The 18,418-nt window shown below is 41.6% G+C and overlaps 1 long non-coding RNA gene across 1 annotated transcript; it reads left to right on the top strand.

Moving 5' to 3' along the window:
* The first annotated feature begins 173 nt into the window (after positions 1–173).
* On the top strand, positions 174–15,702 carry LOC129782728 (uncharacterized). Its single transcript, XR_008744788.1, has 2 exons — positions 174–2,187; positions 7,023–15,702. It is a non-coding gene; the product is annotated as an uncharacterized LOC129782728 (long non-coding RNA).
* Positions 15,703–18,418: the final 2,716 nt, after the last annotated feature.

Here is an 18,418-nt window from a genome sequence, read left to right on the forward strand (position 1 = left end):
CCGCGACGGGGCCGGCTCGGCTGCGGCAGCCGCGCCTCTGCGAGCGGGGAGCGGTGTGGATGTGCAGCGCCGCCTGCGCGCCGGCCGGGCTGCCCCGCCACCGCCTTCTGCGGGCAGATGTGTTCGAAATGGTCAGCGGGTGGAAAAATCGAGAGGCGGAAGAGGAGGGGGTGGGAGTGGGAAGGGAGCAGACCTGGCAGGGAAGCCGGGTACGAAACTTGCAGCGGTGAAAAGCAAAGCGTGTCCAGACAGAGACTGAGGAAGACTGTGTTGCCCGCTTTGCACCGTCAAATGTCCGCCCGAAAACAAACATACTCGACAGGGTTTGGAGAGCTGTGGGACGTGAAGGTGGAGCTTAGGGGCTGGCACTTATAAAACAGAAAATTACATTTCAAGGAGATAGGAAGTTCAAAGAAAGTATCTTCCTCATTCAAACAATCCCCAAGTGCTGCAGCCTGCAGCAGCTTGAACAGTGCTTGCAGCATTCCCCAAGGACCCCTGCACAACAGCATTATCAGGAGTTCAGTGCAATTATGGCAGATCGAGGCTCGCCTAAAGGACCTTCCTGTCCTGTCCCCATCCCAGCTGTGAGCCCCCATTGGAGGTTTATGCATCTGCACGGTAAGGGGGATCAAGGGGGCTGAAAGCTAACAAGAAAATGAAATGTGGTTCCAAGGCTGTCACTAGGAGACGCTGCCCGGAGAAGGGGGAACTGCCTCTACATGTGACCACTTAGATAAAACAGGTTAGTTTGGGAATGGACTGCGAGACCTCCAATCTGCATCGTTACATTTTCAAGAAAATTTCCATTATATATGTATCTTCCAGGTAGAGAAGTAGAGCATAACTACATTCTAGCTTGCACTCATCCCTTTTTCCTGACAGGTGGGGGGGAAAAAAGGGGTCTTTCTAGCATGTCTGTTATTTATGGGGCTGAACTTGTGGTGGAGCACCATACTAAATGGCCTTTCCTCTGCAAACCCAGTAGAGGTTGGTAACAGAAATTTCCAACAGGAGTGAGAAGTTTGGAGGGAGAGGGCAAGATTTCTTACTTGTTTTGCCCGTGGAGAGTAATCATTTATCATGAGAGCTGATGACTGTATCTTGTTGGTCTTGCATGTAAATTAGAACAGCAAGTGACAGGTAGTGTGAATTTAAGTATTTGTAAAGCATTGCAGTAAAGAAGTAGTAACAGTAGAGCTGAACACGAAGTATTCTTAAGAGTGAATTGGGTAAGCTTTGGGGCACATGTTTTCTTTCTTTGTTTTTTGTTCCCCTTGCCTTCGTTACACAACTGCATATGCAAAGAAGTGTGTTGGATCAAAATAAGCAAAGCAGCAGAGTTCATGTATAATGCTGCGGTAACAGAAAGTGCCCTCTAACAATTACTTCCTGCAGAGAGAAAAAGAAAAGAAAAAGCCTGAAAGTCATTACTGAAACTTGTTATTTCAGGTAGAGAGCTGAAGTCCGGTGTTCCCTAACTTCTGCACAGGTATAAAGTGGAGTTCTTCGTAGATTGGCATGATTAGAGAGGTTGTAATCCTTGGCCAACCATGCTGGCAAAGACTCATCATTTGTTTACTGCAGCTTTGTGACATTTCAAGGACTGTGTTTCACTTATCGTTCCTCTCATGGATAGTTTTTGTCAGCTGATCCAGAATGAAAATAGATGGGGTGGATTTGCACCTGGTTTTCGGTCTTCTAACTTTGAGGTTGGAATATGAAGATGACAGGGTCCACAAGCTGGTCTTCCTGCTGTGTGATAGACCAGTGAGAGATGTCACTGTATGCCAAATACTGTATGCCAAATGTGAAACAAAATAATAAAATAAAAGAGAGATACCATTCACAATTTTGGAAGTACTCATGAAGGAATTACATAAAACAATGGAAAAAGTGGAACTTGGAGACAAAATATAGACAAGAGTGAACAAAATGGGGAATGAGAAATTTAAAATACATAATTGACTTTCTTGGAAATCTTGACTGGTTTGCATGAAATCAATTTGTACATGAATATTTGACAGCTGTGGTAAGACCAACAATCCAGTGAGAACAAGGCATACAAACAACATAATTGAGAAAGTTTAAAAGAACAGTTTTCTGTGCGTGGCTAAACTTACATATTTATGGTGCAAGAGAACACAACTTAAATGTATTTCCACTAGGAGGACATCTGTCTCATAGGTAAGCTTGCTCTAAATTTATATTATTATCTCATTTGTCATTTGACAGCTGCCTCAAGGCTTTTAAGCTTTTTCTTGGAAAACCTAAAGAATATAGAACATTTTTTTTTTACCCTGTCAAAAGTTTGCACTGCAAAGATTTTTTTCAAACCTAATGCTTGTATCTTCTCAATTTTACCAGTTTTAAGGAAGTAAAAGTTTCTTTTTTCTGAAAAGCAAGACAGTGGTCTAGCATCTTGTAATGTTAATACCTTCTCTGCTGAACTTTTCAAAAGACTGCTTGGCTGAGGTTTTGTGTGTAATAAGCGTAACCTCAGTATCTGTTTCTTGTGATAGTTTAGACCTAACATTAGGAAGATGCTGGATCCTAATATCTGACCTCAACCGCAGGTAAACAGAGGATCCTAACCCCAGTTTTGAATCCTGCTAGGCCTTGAAGGTTTCCTAATAGAGAGGCTCTGCCTTTACTACATTAGCCTTCTCTAAGGAAGGAGTTGCTACAAAGTAGAAATTTGTATCTTCTGTAATCTTTTCTGTCAGCATTCCTAGTAAGATTTCCCTTTGTTGTTGTCATGGTTTAAACTCAGCTGCTAACTAAGCACCACACAGCCGCTGGCTCAGTCCCTCCTCACCCAGAGGGATGGGGAAGAGAATTGGAAAGGAATGTAAAAATCAGGGTTTGAGATAAGAACAATTTAATAAGTAAAGGAAAAGCTGTGCACACAAGCAAAGCAAAGCAAGGAATTCATTCACCACTTCCCATGGGCAGGCAGGTGTTCAGCCATCTCCAGGACAGCAGGCCCCATCATGTGTTAACAGTTACTTGGGAAGACAAACAGCATAATGCCAGATGTCCCCCACTTCCCTCTTCTTCCCCCAGCTTATATAGTCAGGATGATGTCATAAGGTATACAGTATCCCTTTGGCCAGTTTGGGTCACCTGTCCTGGCTGTGTCCCCTCCCAATGTCCTGTGCCCCTCCAGCCCTCTGGCTGGCAAGGCCTGAGAAACTGAAAAGTCCTTAACTCAATATAAACATTAACGAGCAACAACCAAAATGATCCCTGTGCCATCAACATTGGTCTCACACCTAATCCAAAACACAGCACTGCACCAGCTACTAAGAAGAAAATTAACTCTATTCCAGGTGAAACCAGGAAAGTTGAAATGTTTATGATACTTAACATTCTTGCCTAGATTCCCCACACTGCTTGCTCAGTGCCTGAGTAGGCAAAAAAACAAAAACAAAACCCAAAAAAAATCTGATCTTCAATTTGCAGATGAACTCTTAAAAGCTGAGTCTCAGCGTAAGTCAGAAGGCAGGTGCTGGAAATTCACTGTGTCCAAAAAAAAAAAATAAAAATTAAAAAAATCTGAAGATGGTGATCACAGCTGCCAAAACCACTTTAGCACCAAGTATTGTCTGACAGAGGAAGACACCCCATCCCCTTTAAGAAAATACATGTGAAGCACATTGTAGCACACTCCTCTTTGGAACAAAGTGCCTTCCGACATGGATGAGTATTCATTTGTAGGGATGAACATGGTTCATGCCTAAAGTTGTTAAGGGAAGCTCATGTTTTCTTCCTCAGAATATGTGTCATACATATTAGAAATACTCTTTCATTTTACCTATTGTGTGTTTACACAAAATTGTTACACTTTCTGAGAAACACATTTTTCAGGTAAGTTTAAGGTAAGTTTAATGTGAATAAACTGTGTCTGTACTGCATGATCAAGGCCACCCTGGGACAAACCCTTCCAAGACATTGCCTGGCAGTTAGTACTAATTACAGAATCAAAACTAGAGTGGAATGCATTGCTGCCTTGAGTTGCCAAAATTAACTGTAAAACACATACTAGGTAAATTAGGGGTCTCTCCGTCGTACCACTGTGGTCAGTTTGACCTTGGCTTGCTGCCAGATGCCTACCCAGCTCCTCCCTTACTCTACCTCCTAAACAGGATGGGGGAGAAAATAAGATGGAAAAAGGTTGGAATAAAGACAGGGAGATTGCTTACCAATTATTATCAAAACAGACTCAACTTGGGAAAGATTACTTTAGTTTACTACCAATTAAAAATAGAGTAAAATGATGGGAAACAAAGACAAAATTAAACCTGCTCTCTATAAAAAATAAATCCCCTAGCCCCGCTGGCTTCTTCCTAGGCTAGGCTGAACTTCACTGCTTTGTTTCTGACTCCTCTACCTCCGCCCGCCACAAGCACTGCAGCAGAGATGAGGAATGGGCATTATTATCAGTCTATAACTGCTCCTCTCTGCCATTCCTTCCTCCTCATGCTGTTCCCCTGCTCCGGCATGAGTCTTTGCATGGGATACGGTCTTTCACAAACTGCTCCAGTGTGGGTCCTTTCCACAGGGTTCAGTCCGTCAGAAACAGACTGCTCCAGTGTGGGTTCCCCCACCCAAGCTGCAGCTCCTGCCAGGAGTCTGCTCCTGTATGGGCTCTCCATGGACTGCAACTTCCTTCAGGGCATGTCGACCTGCTGCAGTGAGGTCTTCCATGGGGTGCAGGGTGGATATCTGCTCCACTGTGGTTCTCCATGGGCTGCAGGGGGACAAACTGCTCCACCATGGTCTTCTCCATAGGGAAGTCTCTTCTGCAGCACCTGGAGTACCTTCTCCCCTCCTTCTCCACTGACCTTGTTGTCTGCAGGTCTGTTTCTCCCATGTTTTTCTCACTCCTTTCACTCACAGCTGCTGTTCAGTGGTTTTACCCTTTCTTAAAAATGTAATCACAGAGGTGCCACTCGTGTTACTGACAGGCTCAGCTTTGGCCAGCAGTGAGTCCATCTTGGAGCCGTGTGGAACCAGCTGTGATCAGCACAAGGCATCACCTGGCCTCTTCTCACAGAGGCCACCCCTGCAAGCCCCCACCCCCCACCCCTCCCCACCCCCCCCATCCTGCCAAGTAAATGCAACAGAACCACTTAGGTTATTTTTTATTACTATGATTCAGTTAAAAATCATGACTTGCCAATTTGCACTGAAGAAGTGAGAAGCCGGCCTGGTGTTAACATGTCTGCTAGGGGGATGACTCCTCTTGCTGGCTGCTTTTGCAGGAGTGATGAAAGATCAGTCTGGTGTGGCCTTGCAAATCCAGTCTTTTATACATAAAGAGAATCAGTCAAACTCCTCCTAAGACACTAACAAATTAGACAGACATCAACCTTTCAAACTGTTCCAAAATTTATTTTTGAAAAGTATCAACAGTTTTAGAAAGTCCCCTCTCTGAAAGTAAAAATAAATCAATATAAATATTATCTATAAAAAATTAAATAAATACATACGTAAGTATACACACATACATACATGCAGACTTATACATATATGTATGTATACACGAGGAGTTCTGAAGTGATGTCTGAGTTGGTTTTGTTTCTCTTCTACACTTTTGAAACATTTCACAACTTTCAGAGCCCAGTCTCACAATTGCTTTAAGGTGGGCTAAGTGCAGGCTTCTTCTGAAAGGACTGCAGACTGTGTATCTGCTCTGCTCAAGCCTTTCTTTCTTTTGAATTTCTATCATCTATCGTTTCATAGCCCAACTTTTGCTTTTAAGTTTGTTTCATTTCTCCTTTCTCCCTTTGTTGAAGGTGGTCTGTTGTTACAGCTGTGTGGTGGGTTGACCATGGCTGGATGCCAGGTGTCCACCAAAGCCACTCCATCACTCTCCTCCTCAGCTGGACAGGGGAGAGGAAATACAACAAAAAACTTAGGAGTTGAGAGAGGGACAGGGAGATCACTCAGCAGTTGCCATCATGGGCAAAACAGGCTTGACTTGGGGAGACTAATTTATTACCAATCAAACCAGAGTAAAGTAATGAAAAATAAAACCAAGTCTTAAAAACACCTTCCCTTCACCGTCCTTTCCCCCGGGCTTAACTTCACTACTGATTTTCTCTACCTCCTCCCCTCTGAGCGTTGCAGGGGGATGGACATTGTGTTCATTATGTGTTGTCTCTGCTGCTCCTTCCTCCTCACACTCTTCCCCTGCCCCAGCGTGGGCTCCCTCCCATGGGAGATGGTCCTCCACAAGTTTCTGCAATGTAAGTGCTTCCCATGGGCTACAGTTCTTCATGAGCCACCCCAGTGTCGGTCCCTCCCATGGGTGCTGTCCTTCAGGCCCAGCCTGCTCCAGCGTGGGTCCCCCGTGGGGCCACAAGCCCGGCCAGCAAACCTGCTCCAGCGCGGGCTCCTCTCCACATGGGGCCACAGGCCCTGCCAGGAGCTGCTCCAGCACAGGCTTCTCAGGAGGTCACAGCCTCCTTTGGGCAACCAGCTGTCTCACCGTGGGCTTCACCACGGGCTGCAGGGGGATCTGCCCTGGCACCTGGAGCCCCTCCTGCCCCTCCGTCTGCACTGACCTCGGTGTCTGCAGTTGCTTCTCTCCCATAGCCTGGCTCCTCACTCCAGCTGCAATTACTGTTGCACAGCAACTTTTCCCCCTTCTTAAACACGTTATCACAGAGTTGCTACCAGTGTTGCTGATGGGCTCAGCTTTGGCAAACAGTGGGTCCAGTCTTGCAGCTGGCTGGCACTGGCTCCATCAGACATGGGGGAATGTTCTAGTAGCTTCTCAGAAGCCACCCTTGTAGCCCTCCACTACCAAAATCTTGCCATGCATACCTAATATAGGCTGTGAGGAACAATTCCACAACAATCTGTTTTATAGTGTCTCATGTTCATGTGTTGCTAGATAAACATGTATTTTCTTACCACTATAAATGGCTAAACTCACGTGATCCTATATCACATAAGCAGCATCTTTGATTTAGTTAGAATATTTTAACAATTACAGTGTTTTTCTTTCACAGATTCAGAGAATCACAGACTGGTCAAGATTGGAAGGGACCTCTGGAGATCACCCTGTCCAACCCCCTGCTAAAGCAGCTTCACCCAGAGCAGGTTGCACAGAGTTGCCTGCAGGTGGGTTTTGAATGTCTCCAGAGAAGGAGACTGCACAGCCTCTCTGGGCAGCCTGTCCCAGGGCTCTGTCACCCTCGAGGTAAACAAGTTCTTCCTCATATTCAGACGGAACTTCTTGTGTTGCAGTTTGTGCCCATTGCCCCTTGTCCTGTTGCTGGGCGCCACTGAAAAAGGCCTGGCCCCATCCTCTTGGCACTTGTCCTTAACATATTTGTATGCCTCAACAAGATCCCCTCTCAGCCTTCTCCAGGCTGCACAGGCCCATCTCTCTCGGCCTTCCCTCATGAGGGAGATGCTCCAGCCCCCTCACCCCCTTGGCAGCCCCCCGCTGGCCCCTCTCCAGTCGCTCCCTGTCTCTCCTGAACTGGGGAGCCCAGCGCTGGGCACAGCACTCCAGGTGCGGCCTCAGCAGGGCAGAGCAGAGGGGCAGGACACCCCCTCCACACCCCTCCACCCGCTGGCCACAATCTTGTCAGTTGTTATGTAAACTGCTAGTCTGGTGCTAAGCTTCCTATTTGCGTTTTGCTGACATTGCAGACTTTAGGCTTGTTGGTGTAACATATGTATCTAATATAATTTCATGCTATGTTGTCTAGTATTGCTACTTGTAGATGGGAGTAAAAAAGAATTCAGTACCAGCACTTTTTTCCCAGCATATACAAACAAACCAATGCCAGCTTAAGACCATGAACCTAAAGTTCCTTTAGACGTTACTTACATGTACAACATTAGCCTCTTGTCCTTACCTTGTTCCTTCTTTATCATCAAGCTATCAACATCTACTCATAATTTCCCACTACTACATTCTTTATAGCATTTCATCCAATTTCTGTAAAATAGGGAGTGCTTTGGTTATTCCTGAATGTTCTTTCAGTTACACTTTCACTGTACATTATCTGTTATTGTGGGTTCCTCTTTTATAATAGCAGTGTTGCTCTGCTAGCTGGGATCAGCTGAAAATTTTCCAAGAGGTAAGCTATTTTTTACCAAAATTTCCTCAGCTAGAAACAGAACATGCTGCTCTGTCCCTCTGGACAGTCAGTCTCTCTGTACAACACCTTCATAAAAGTACTTTATATGTGATTCCTGAGAAACTGCAGAAGTATGAGATCTGAACACGAGTTTTCTGTACTCCAGTGGGAGTTCTTTTCTAATATTTCAGCTGTGAATAAATTTATAGACTAGTAGGTTCCATTCCTGGACTAGGTGCTCCATTCCCTCAGGAAATCATAATCTATGCATTTTCAAGCGTTGAGGATTTCTAGGGTTAATAGCCTTGGTTGGCCCTTAAAGCTATAGTATTTGAAGCCTTAAGCTACAACAGCTGTCCAAGAGTAAACTTTTTGGTAATGTTGCAACACAAAATTAGCTGAAACTGGCAGATGCAGAATGTGTTCAGAAGATAAGGACCAAGGAAACAATTCTGAGATAACGTGGCAACTTCAGAGGGCAGCCAGCCCACCAACCAAGAAAACCAATAAGGAATCAAGAGACCATCGACCAGAATTAAGTGATTGGACTTGGGGATCAGGTAATGCGTGGTACATTCCAGGAAATCTGTCTCTGAAGGTATAATTGCAGTGCATGGTCTGCAATGGGGGCCCCTCTTTGGAGGCACCCAGCTCAAGCTGCTCAGCATGTTGGATAAATAAACCACTTATTTACTCAGTCGATTGGCAACCCATCTTCTTCAAGCAGGAACCTACAGCTGAGTTCTCTTGAGGTGGCATCCATGCAATTCCTAATATGGACTGGGTGGCAGCTCCATAATTCCTGCAACACAAGGTTGTCTTAAACTTGTAAATTTAGTACACATGAACCTATAATAAGAATTGTCCCCTGGTATATGTTATTACTTGTGTGGGACTTTACTGTAAGCTTAGACATCACATAGTCATATAAACTGCACATTACCATAAATCACAGGGGTTTTAGTCATATTACGACATACAACTGCCTGTGAAGCAGCTCCTAGAATCAGTACTAGTGTACTGTAGAGTAAGAGTATACTTTCATTTTTTTCAGGAGTTTCATCTTTGTCCACAGGCTTTTGCAGATGGCTTAGGCTCTTGGAAATGTAGCAGTTTCACCAAAAGGATGGATACTGCTGGGATGTGTATTTTATTGCACATTTTATACATTCTTTTGCAGTGCCCTTTCCAGAGTCATCCTATTGATTTTGCAGACTTAAGCTTCAAAATCTGTCTTGTTTCTTTATGTTCCCAAGAGTTTGTGGTTTGGTCATGCAGTCCATCCATTATTGTTCTGCCCTGGAGCGTAAATATGGGGTCCTAATTACAGTCTAGTCAATTTACATTCTGTAATTCACCACTCCTTTTTTTATTATAAGTTTAAATCTGAGTTCTATGTAAACTTTTTGTTTAGATTTGAGTATGTCATGTCTATCACAGATAGGTGCTGCACAAGAGATTGTGTAAGACTTTGAGACTGGTAAAATTGAGGTCTCCTATAAGAATTTCTTAAGTTTTCTCTTCATACCTGGTAGCTTTTAACAGCTTCTTACTGTCTAGGTCAAGGATACTTAGTAACTTTCCTTAGTACTGTCTGATAAATGTATAGTTTCACTTATGTATCAATTATTAAAGTAATATCGAATATCCAGGACAAAACAACTTTCTTCTCACATTTGTTTTGTTTTCAGCAGCTCTATTGAGCCTTCCTGAGAGACAAAATTCCTGCTGTATCTCTTAGAATTTTTTTCCATTGGTCTTTCTTTTCCTAAGCCCGGTCTTACCATGTCAAGTAACTACCATAGGTGGTAGTGTTTTGCAGCAGAGATAAATATTAAAAATATTAAAAAAAAAATAAAAAATGCAGGAAGTATTTACCTCTTAATCATGAGTTGCAAGTAAGAAGCTTGTGAGAAAGAACAGGTTTCATTTCTTGCTCTCAGTACCGTAGTAAGCCCTCAAGAGCAGCTCTGTTCTCTTAAAAGGTTTTCAGCCCTCACGAGAATTAATCTTTTGCAAAATATCACACCTTTTTCCTTGTGAAGAGTCCAGAAGAATCTTATGCTGCTGGTAACCTCTTGAAACAGTTAAACAGCTCTATATAAGAGATAAATAAGCACAAAAAGAAACAAACAAGCCTGACTTCCAAGCAAAATTCAGGGATTTGTACTATAATGTAAAAAGGTTTAGTACTCAAAAATATTATAAACTCTGATGTGTTTTTGTGCCCCAGCTTGCTGGCATATGCCTAAATGTCATCTGTGTAGCTCTGCTAGGAAGTGGGATTGTTGCCACCCTGAAGAAAACCATTTTTCCTTTAAGATCCACCTATAAAGATTTGAACTACATCCTCAAAAAGATTCCAATGTCCCGCACAAAGGCTTCCTGGCTCAAGTATTTTCATTTCATCCATATATTTGAAATTCTATTGACTCTTAATGTTGTTTGATATGTCAATTGGCTGCCCTCTGTACCTCAGGATGGTGTTCACCAAAAGGGTTTAAACCAGCACTGGAAATCAATAGACTTAATTTTACAAGAAACCATCCAGCAATCTGAGACAGCACTTCTAAAGTAAGGAAAATGAAAATCATAAGCAAGTGTGATGCTAAAAATCTGTCCAAGCAGACACCAACAAGCTGTAGTGATACAAACTGATAGAGCAGAGAAAATCATTCAAGTAAATCACTGTTCTTTCAATAATCTGAAATGAAAAAGCTGTTGTGTGAGAAGACTTGTAGCCTGTTATTTTCTAGCACTGAGCCAGAAAAGGAATGAAAAATAATTTCAATTTGAAAAGCTACACATAAGTAAATACAAAGAAGCCTTTCTTATAATGCAGCTTGAAGCCATGTCTTTGCAAAAATGGGTTTCTAATGCAAACCAAGAAGAAAGAGTACCTGATGTATAGATTTTCTGGTATCTGTAGTTTCTGAATTAAATAAAGAGGACAATTATTTCTTCAGTGAAGTGCTTTGGGGTTTACTGATGACATGTTCTGCATAGATGTAGATATTGCATTGCTGCAGTGATTGACATGACTGTTCCAAACCTTTTGCAACCTTTGCTTCTTGTAGACACCTTCTGTGTAATATCTCAAGATATGTTCAAGACAGTTTGTTGTCTGAGCCCAAAACATGTAAATATTCACTTAAAGCTCAGAGCGATGTCCAGTGTTGGCAGTTTTGTTTCTTTGGTGTACTGCTGCAAATTTCTGTACAAAGAAGCTTAATGTCTTTACAGACCATTCTGAGAAACTTGCCTGGTGTTCTCACAGAAATAAAGAACCAACCATGTACCATTCATCATTTTTCTTCTCTCTCCTATGCAAGCATGGCAACAGCTGTTTTCAAAGCAAAGTAAAAAAGTGGAAAAAAATCCTCATTTCTACCACAGCAAAACATTGCATTGCACATTCTATTTGTGAAGAGGCATAAAATGAAATGGTAGATGGTAATCATACTGGTTCATGCTGAACATTACTGATGCTCTGCTAATGAAGCAAGAACATATTAGAGAACCTTTTATGTATCAGACATGATTCTTCAGAAATCGGTTCAAGACTAAAAGTCGATTGAATATAATCGGTATATAGATAATGCCAACTAATGCACAGGAAATAGTTAACTCTGGATATTTCTGAATAAAAATCACTCAGCTTTTTTACTAATTAGAATGGAATATAATCCATATTCCTGGCAAACATATACATGGACAACTAGTCCACATACGTAAAACTGATGGGGTTTCATTACACTGTGAAGAAGTAAAGTATTGTGAGCCTGTCCTGTAATTTATTTTTATTTAAACCATTATAATTAAATTGATTTTAAAAATCTACTGAGTATTTAAACTGAGGTATCTGAAATCAAAATTTGGCTTCATGTTTAAGCAACCTATTAGATCAAATTGTTAGGGATATTAATTGGCCATAATTTTGTTTTTAATCATTTAATGTGTTCTAATATTTACTGAGAAAGAGTCCTAAATCCTTCCAGATCCTTCAAGTGTTCTTGGGCAAGTGAAGGTGCTGTGAAAGTGCTCACAATCTGACATTTTATGAATTTATCAATAACTGTTGATAGAGAAGCTGTCTGATACAAATATATTTACAGAAGTATTTGTCAAGAAAGTGGAAAATAACCTTTAAGTAATTGTCTAATTTAGCAATATTTTAAAGACTGAAATGGAAGGACATTCAACTCCATATTGACATTCTCTTTGTTTAAATGCAGTGTCGACATTCATTCAAAAACTAGCCTACTGGCATAAATAAGTTGATATCAACTTGGCAGCATTTTTGAGTGCCTAGGTAAACAATTGTCTTTTGTTAGCTTTTTTCCATCAACCCACTAGTCCATGCCCTTCGAACAACTCTATAAGAAAGCAACAATAAAAGCAGACAGACAAATTGATTAAATTCCAACACAGAAAGGTCAGAATGACAGAGGTACTGACCTTGAACTTCCAGGTTCAGCCATGTGCATTTTCCATCTGCCTGCAGTGAGAGTGAATCAGAGATACCATACGTAATGTCATTCACACTAAGAAAAACTTGCACAACTGAGTATTCTCACTGAATTGGGTGAGGCCAAAACCTGTGAATCTGAAGCTTATATATGCAAAGCCTCAGCCTAATGTGGTAATTAATAAGGTCATGGGCTTATGTATTACTGAAATGAAACTAGATACAGTGATACCAACCGGCCCATGAAATCACCTTTGTGCCTTATCTGTGAGCATTGTCCTCAGATTGATTGTTTCTTTCTTTCTTTCTTTCTAAATTTGACCTCTTGGAATATTATGAGTTGTCTATTGAGGAGTGATATGGGGAGTGAGCTGCCAGGAATATGGCAGTGCAGTGAGCCAAAAGGCTAGAAAAAGCGTAATTGCATTTGGTGTTGGTATATGTTATGTCACAGCTTCTTGTCAAAGATTTTTCAGAATATATCAAACTGGCAAGTAAATTGGTATTAAGTTCCTCCAAAAGCCAGCAGGCTCAGCAACTTACCTTCTAGGTAACAGGCCTACTATGGGCAGTAAAAATTTATTCAATATATAGCATGAAAACAAAAGTGTAGGTCAAAATAGATGGTTATACAGATTCTTTTCCACAGCTTGATTTCTCCTTAAAAGAAGAAGCAAATGTCAGTTTATTCAGGTTTTTTTATATTCTCTAACATCAGTGTGCCATTTTGTGCCACCTTCCTACCTACCTCTAGAGACAGTTCACGTTGCTTGACTGATGCAAAAAAATACCAATCTGAAGACTAAACAGACTTGTTTTTTCTCTTCTGTCAAAGAAGGAACTGGAAGATTATTGAAACCACCCCAGAACATGATGCACTTTTTCACTCAAAAGTAAAACTCTGCAATACCTCAAAGTATCTGTTACATGTCAGTACGTTGTGGTTGCCAAATCCAAGTACAAGTACAAGGCTGCCAAAATTCATGATGGCATATACTAATCTCCGATTTATTTTTTAGGCAACAAATGACTATATGAATCTCTCTATTAAACCTATCTGATATTACACTGATGATGGCTATGAAAAAAACCCAGTTTGTGGGGATAATTAGTGCTGTAAGGTAAAGCAGGCTCTACAGATTCTTCTGCTCAGCCTGTTTTGCAGCATAAATTATGGGTTTCCACTACTATTTCCTTGCCAAGGTAAATAGTGTGGGGCAAAACAAGCAATACAAGTGCAGGATGTAGTGATATTAATAATGTGGAAAAACTGGTTAGAACACCTCCAGATGAATCTAGTACCAAGTTGGATAGGTTGTTTTGAACCTCTGCAGCTCAGAGTACCATTGAGAAAGTAAGTGGTATAAGAGATGTCCTAAAACCATCTTAGGGGGTTGGGTTTTTTTGGCGGGGAAAAAGTGATTTTTAGTAATAACTCCAAATGAGCAAAACTTGTTTTCATTTCTGATGGATGCAGCTTAACTGGGAGAACTTGGGGAGATGCACACAGTGCTTCCACAATGTAATTAATTTAGCAACAAACACGCCAGCTGCGTTATTCAGACCATGCAAGCCTTGCTACTCTTAGGGTAAGACAATGACCCAGCAGAAGCTTGGAGAGCAGCTCTGTCAGACTTCACATATAGCATGTAAGTTAGCTTCCCATATTACTACCAACAATTTCCATCATCCACCAAAGAACTCGCTGGAAACCAGCAGGTCTCATTTAGGGAAAAAGGCAGAACAAGTGTCATGCTGGAAGAAGCCCTGTGAGACAAAACGGTGATGCAAAAGTGGATGGAGTAAGGCTGATATCCCAGTATACAAAAAACTAATACAAACATTCAGGATGTAACCTACTAGACGCCATGATTGAGCCAAAGGACATATTCTCCTCATTTGCAGCCCTGTGTTTGGCATCTCCTGTGTAAGCAGATCCAACTCTTTGGCATATGCATCACTGTCACTTTTACAATGGTATTAACACACCAGGTTGCATGGTGCTAAGTAAAAAGTCAAAGAAACTGAAGAGAAAAGAGAAAGAATATATGGTGAAAGGGTCTGAACTTCAAAGAAGTTGGAAGAAGTTACGTGAGGTAGTGAATGTGATTTAACATTCTACTTCCTTCTCCTTTCTTCTTTGACACCTTGCTTACTGATATGGGTGATAATAATTTATTACACAATGCACACTCTAAATGCATGACAGGTTGCAAAAAAAAAAAAAAGAGCAGGAAAAATGTGGATAGAATAACAGTTACTTGTTAGCATCCCTGACCCTAGGAAGAGCCCTTTCTTTCAAATTTGGTGTCTTTTTGCAATTAGATAGCAGATATTCAAGTTGTGCTTCATCTGACATCAGGGTAGGATATGATTTAGGAAGAACAAAGCAGAAAAAATGCCTTTTGCTTGTTGCATTTGCCTGTCTATGGGGTAAGAGCTAGCTCTGGAGGAAATGCAGCTTGATTTTGCCCGTAATTGTTTAGATCCATACATGGTTAATAGAAAGCAGTTTTACACTTCATCTAGTTTATTAGAGTGTGTTTATGGACTCAATATTGCTGTTGTTTGTGCTGTGTCATCACTGGAAGAAAATAATTTTGAAGGAATTGCTTGAGGTAGGGTCACAATTTTTTCTTCCTCTTTTAACTTTAGGGTTTTATTCCCCTCCCTTAGCCCCCAAACAAAAGAAGTCAGAAACAGGTCTTGTATTACTTTTGGGATTATTCTTTGTACATGTCTTTTGTATTCATAGCTTTGGTTTGACTCCACAGAGGAGAAAGGCAGCACCAGGCCAGGTTTACTGGCAAGGGCAAGTGACTGCAGTCTGTCCATAGTGAGGCAACTTTTGGGAGACTGATGCAGAGCAACCCTTCTCTCCACAGCATGGATGGGTTTGGCACAGGGTGCTTGCAGGAGTATGGGATTGTGTGCACAGCAATTGGAATGTAACCCAAAACCCAAGACTGGAAAATACAGCTAACACTTTCCCTCATTGTTATGAAAATATTTTTTGTGTTAAGAAAACGTGAGATTGCAGTCAAATAGTGTGCATGGAGAAGGGTCTCTTTGCAGTGGCAGGCACAAGTGATGATTAGGGCTTTCTTCAATAGGCAGGACAAAGAAGATTGCTAAATGAAAGAATGGTTGCCTTATGTAGATGGCCGTGTTGTCACAAATGGAGGCATACCCTGCATGTGCTTGGGAACCACCATCACATATTTGTGATGGCGGAAGTATTACAAACTCCAGGTTCATTTTAACAATGAGAAATTTTCACCAGGATCTTTCTTATTTGCTCAGCATTGGTTAGTGTGTGAACAAGGCTGTAACAGGAAAAACAGTTAAAAACTGTTAATTAGCATGGAGGGGAAAACATTGCAGCTATTTCTTTCATTACCTCCTCCCTGCAATGTCAGCCACTAGAATGATCATTTTCATCTTCTGCTCTTTCTGATGCTATTGCATAGGTGAAAGAGCTTTCTCTCTTGTAGCTTGAAAATTAATAAAGCTTTCAGCTTTCCGTAAAGAGAATAGAGGCAAGGCCCTGTGCAGAGTATTCCTGGACATAAAAAAGCAAAACTACCACTGGGACAATATGTCTCTTGTAGTTTGGAGAGGGTACTGTTATTGCCAGCACTTCTAAATACTTCCATGAATGAGTCCAGTGGTTACTGGTTCAATTTTTTATTCTTCATGTCATTGTGAAACCAGTTCTTGCAGTGAAGACAGTTTAGACAAACTGGATAGCTTTCCATAAACAGCAAATACCTGCTGCTTTTATCTCCATGCTCATTCCCACTTAAGCTTACGCCCTTCTAACAGGCTCTTCCCTCCGAGCGATTGCCCTTTTCTGTAAGCCTTTAGCACCTTCTTCCCCACAAAAAGTAGGAATTAGAACTTATGTTCTACGTCAGAAAATATTTTGGTATCTAAATTTTTTTTTTCTTTCCAACTCATCAGAAACAGAAAATATTCAGATTCACCAAAATCTGAGATGAATTTATTTCTGGGTTTTGATACATTTAAAAAGCTGAAAAATCTATTGCCCATTCCATTGTTTGTGGCCGCCTTAGCAGATCTCAGCTAACTACTTCTTGTAAGGTATTATTGCTGCTTACATGCCATTTCTGTGGGAATACTGGTCAGAAATAGCTTGACACTAACCTCCAAGCTGACTAACATCTATTCATCTGCAAGGTATTGCACAACTCATGACAATACAGTAAACATCTCCTAACCTACTTCACTGAGATCCCCAGTCTTGTTTTGCTACATTTCATTGTGGGGTTCCTGGTAGCAATCTGTGTTGATCGTTGAGAAATGCAAGGTATTTTGTAACACAGACTCTTGAACATATGACTATCTTATTTAGTTATCTTTAAGGGTGGAAGCTGCCTGAGATGCCTTGCCCTGTGCTACTTTTTTTGTGCTACCAAAGCCTCTGTTGGTAGGATTCTCCTGAGGATTGCACCAAACCATTAATCAGTCATGTGTTGTAATTTAATTTTGTAGATTAGAAATCAAAATGAAAGGTTTTAATTGCTTTTATAATATGTGATAAGACTGGTTACGAACAGGGTCAGCTGTGCCTGGAAAAAATGTGTGTGATACATACCTGACATTCAGATGGACATTGTTATGATTCAACCTAATCAGGACTAGTTAGAGCACAATTATTTAGTCTGAGACTTCTATTAAACTGTTTTTGGAAAATAGAGAAACAGGGAGGGCTGTAAAATGCATTTAAAGGCTCTTTGGAAGAAAAGCTGGGGTTCTTCAGCAGTTTTACAATTTAAGAGAATTTTAAGTGCTAACTGTCAAGTATGTCCACATAGCACAATACAGTGCTGTGCAGGGAAAGCAGTTAAGCTAGCTGGAAGGAGTGCTGTGCATTTTTCAAGAAGCCAGTTGAGGGTTTGGTATGGAGAAAAGGCACTGGAAAGAGAAATAGTGATTCAAAAGCCAAGTGAATTTTTTAACACATTGATATAAGCCTTCAAAAGAATCACGCTCTACACCTTTATGTCATATTTCTGCAATATCTGAATCACACCAGTAAGTAATCAAACAAGCTTTGTCTCTTATACATTATTTAGTAACACATGAATGGTAGTTGCTAGTATTTTCTGTAATTACCAGAAGCTGTTCAGTAGATAATACCAGCTATCATAGAATCACAGAATGGTTTCAGTTGGAAGAAGGGACCTTAAAGACCATCTATTTCCAACCCCCCTGCCATGGACAGGGACACCTACCACTAGATCTTATACCAAAGCCCCATCCAACCTGACCTTCAACACTGCCAGGGAGGGAGCATCCACAGCTTCTCTGGGCAACCTGTTCCAGTGCCTCACCACCATCACAGTAAAGAATTTCCTCCTAGTATCTAATCTAAAGCTGCCCTCTTCCAGTTTAAAGCCATTCCCCCTTGTCTTTTCACTATGCACCCTTGTAAAAAGTCCTCTCCAGCTTTCTGATAGGCCCCCTTTAGGTACTGCAGGGCTGCTGTAAGGTCTCCCCAGAGCCTTGTCTTCTCCAGGCTGAAGCCCAGCTCTCAGCCTGTCATTGTAGGAGAGGTGCTCCATCCCTCTGATCATCTTCATGGCCCTCCTCTGGACTCACTCCGTCAGGCCATGTCCTTCTTATGTTGGGAGCCCCAGAGCTGAACACAGTACTCCAGCTGGGGTCTGACTGGAGTAGAGAGAGAGTATCATCTCCCTCAACCTGCTGGCCATGCTTCTTTTGATACAGCCCAGGATATGGTTGACTTTCTGGGCTGCAAGCACACATTGCCTGGTCATGTTGTTCTTCTCATCAACTAACACCCCCATGTCTTTATCCT

The sequence above is a fragment of the Falco peregrinus genome, chromosome Z (genome assembly GCF_023634155.1).
Source record: "Falco peregrinus isolate bFalPer1 chromosome Z, bFalPer1.pri, whole genome shotgun sequence".
In the NCBI taxonomy this organism is placed as follows: domain Eukaryota; kingdom Metazoa; phylum Chordata; class Aves; order Falconiformes; family Falconidae; genus Falco; species Falco peregrinus.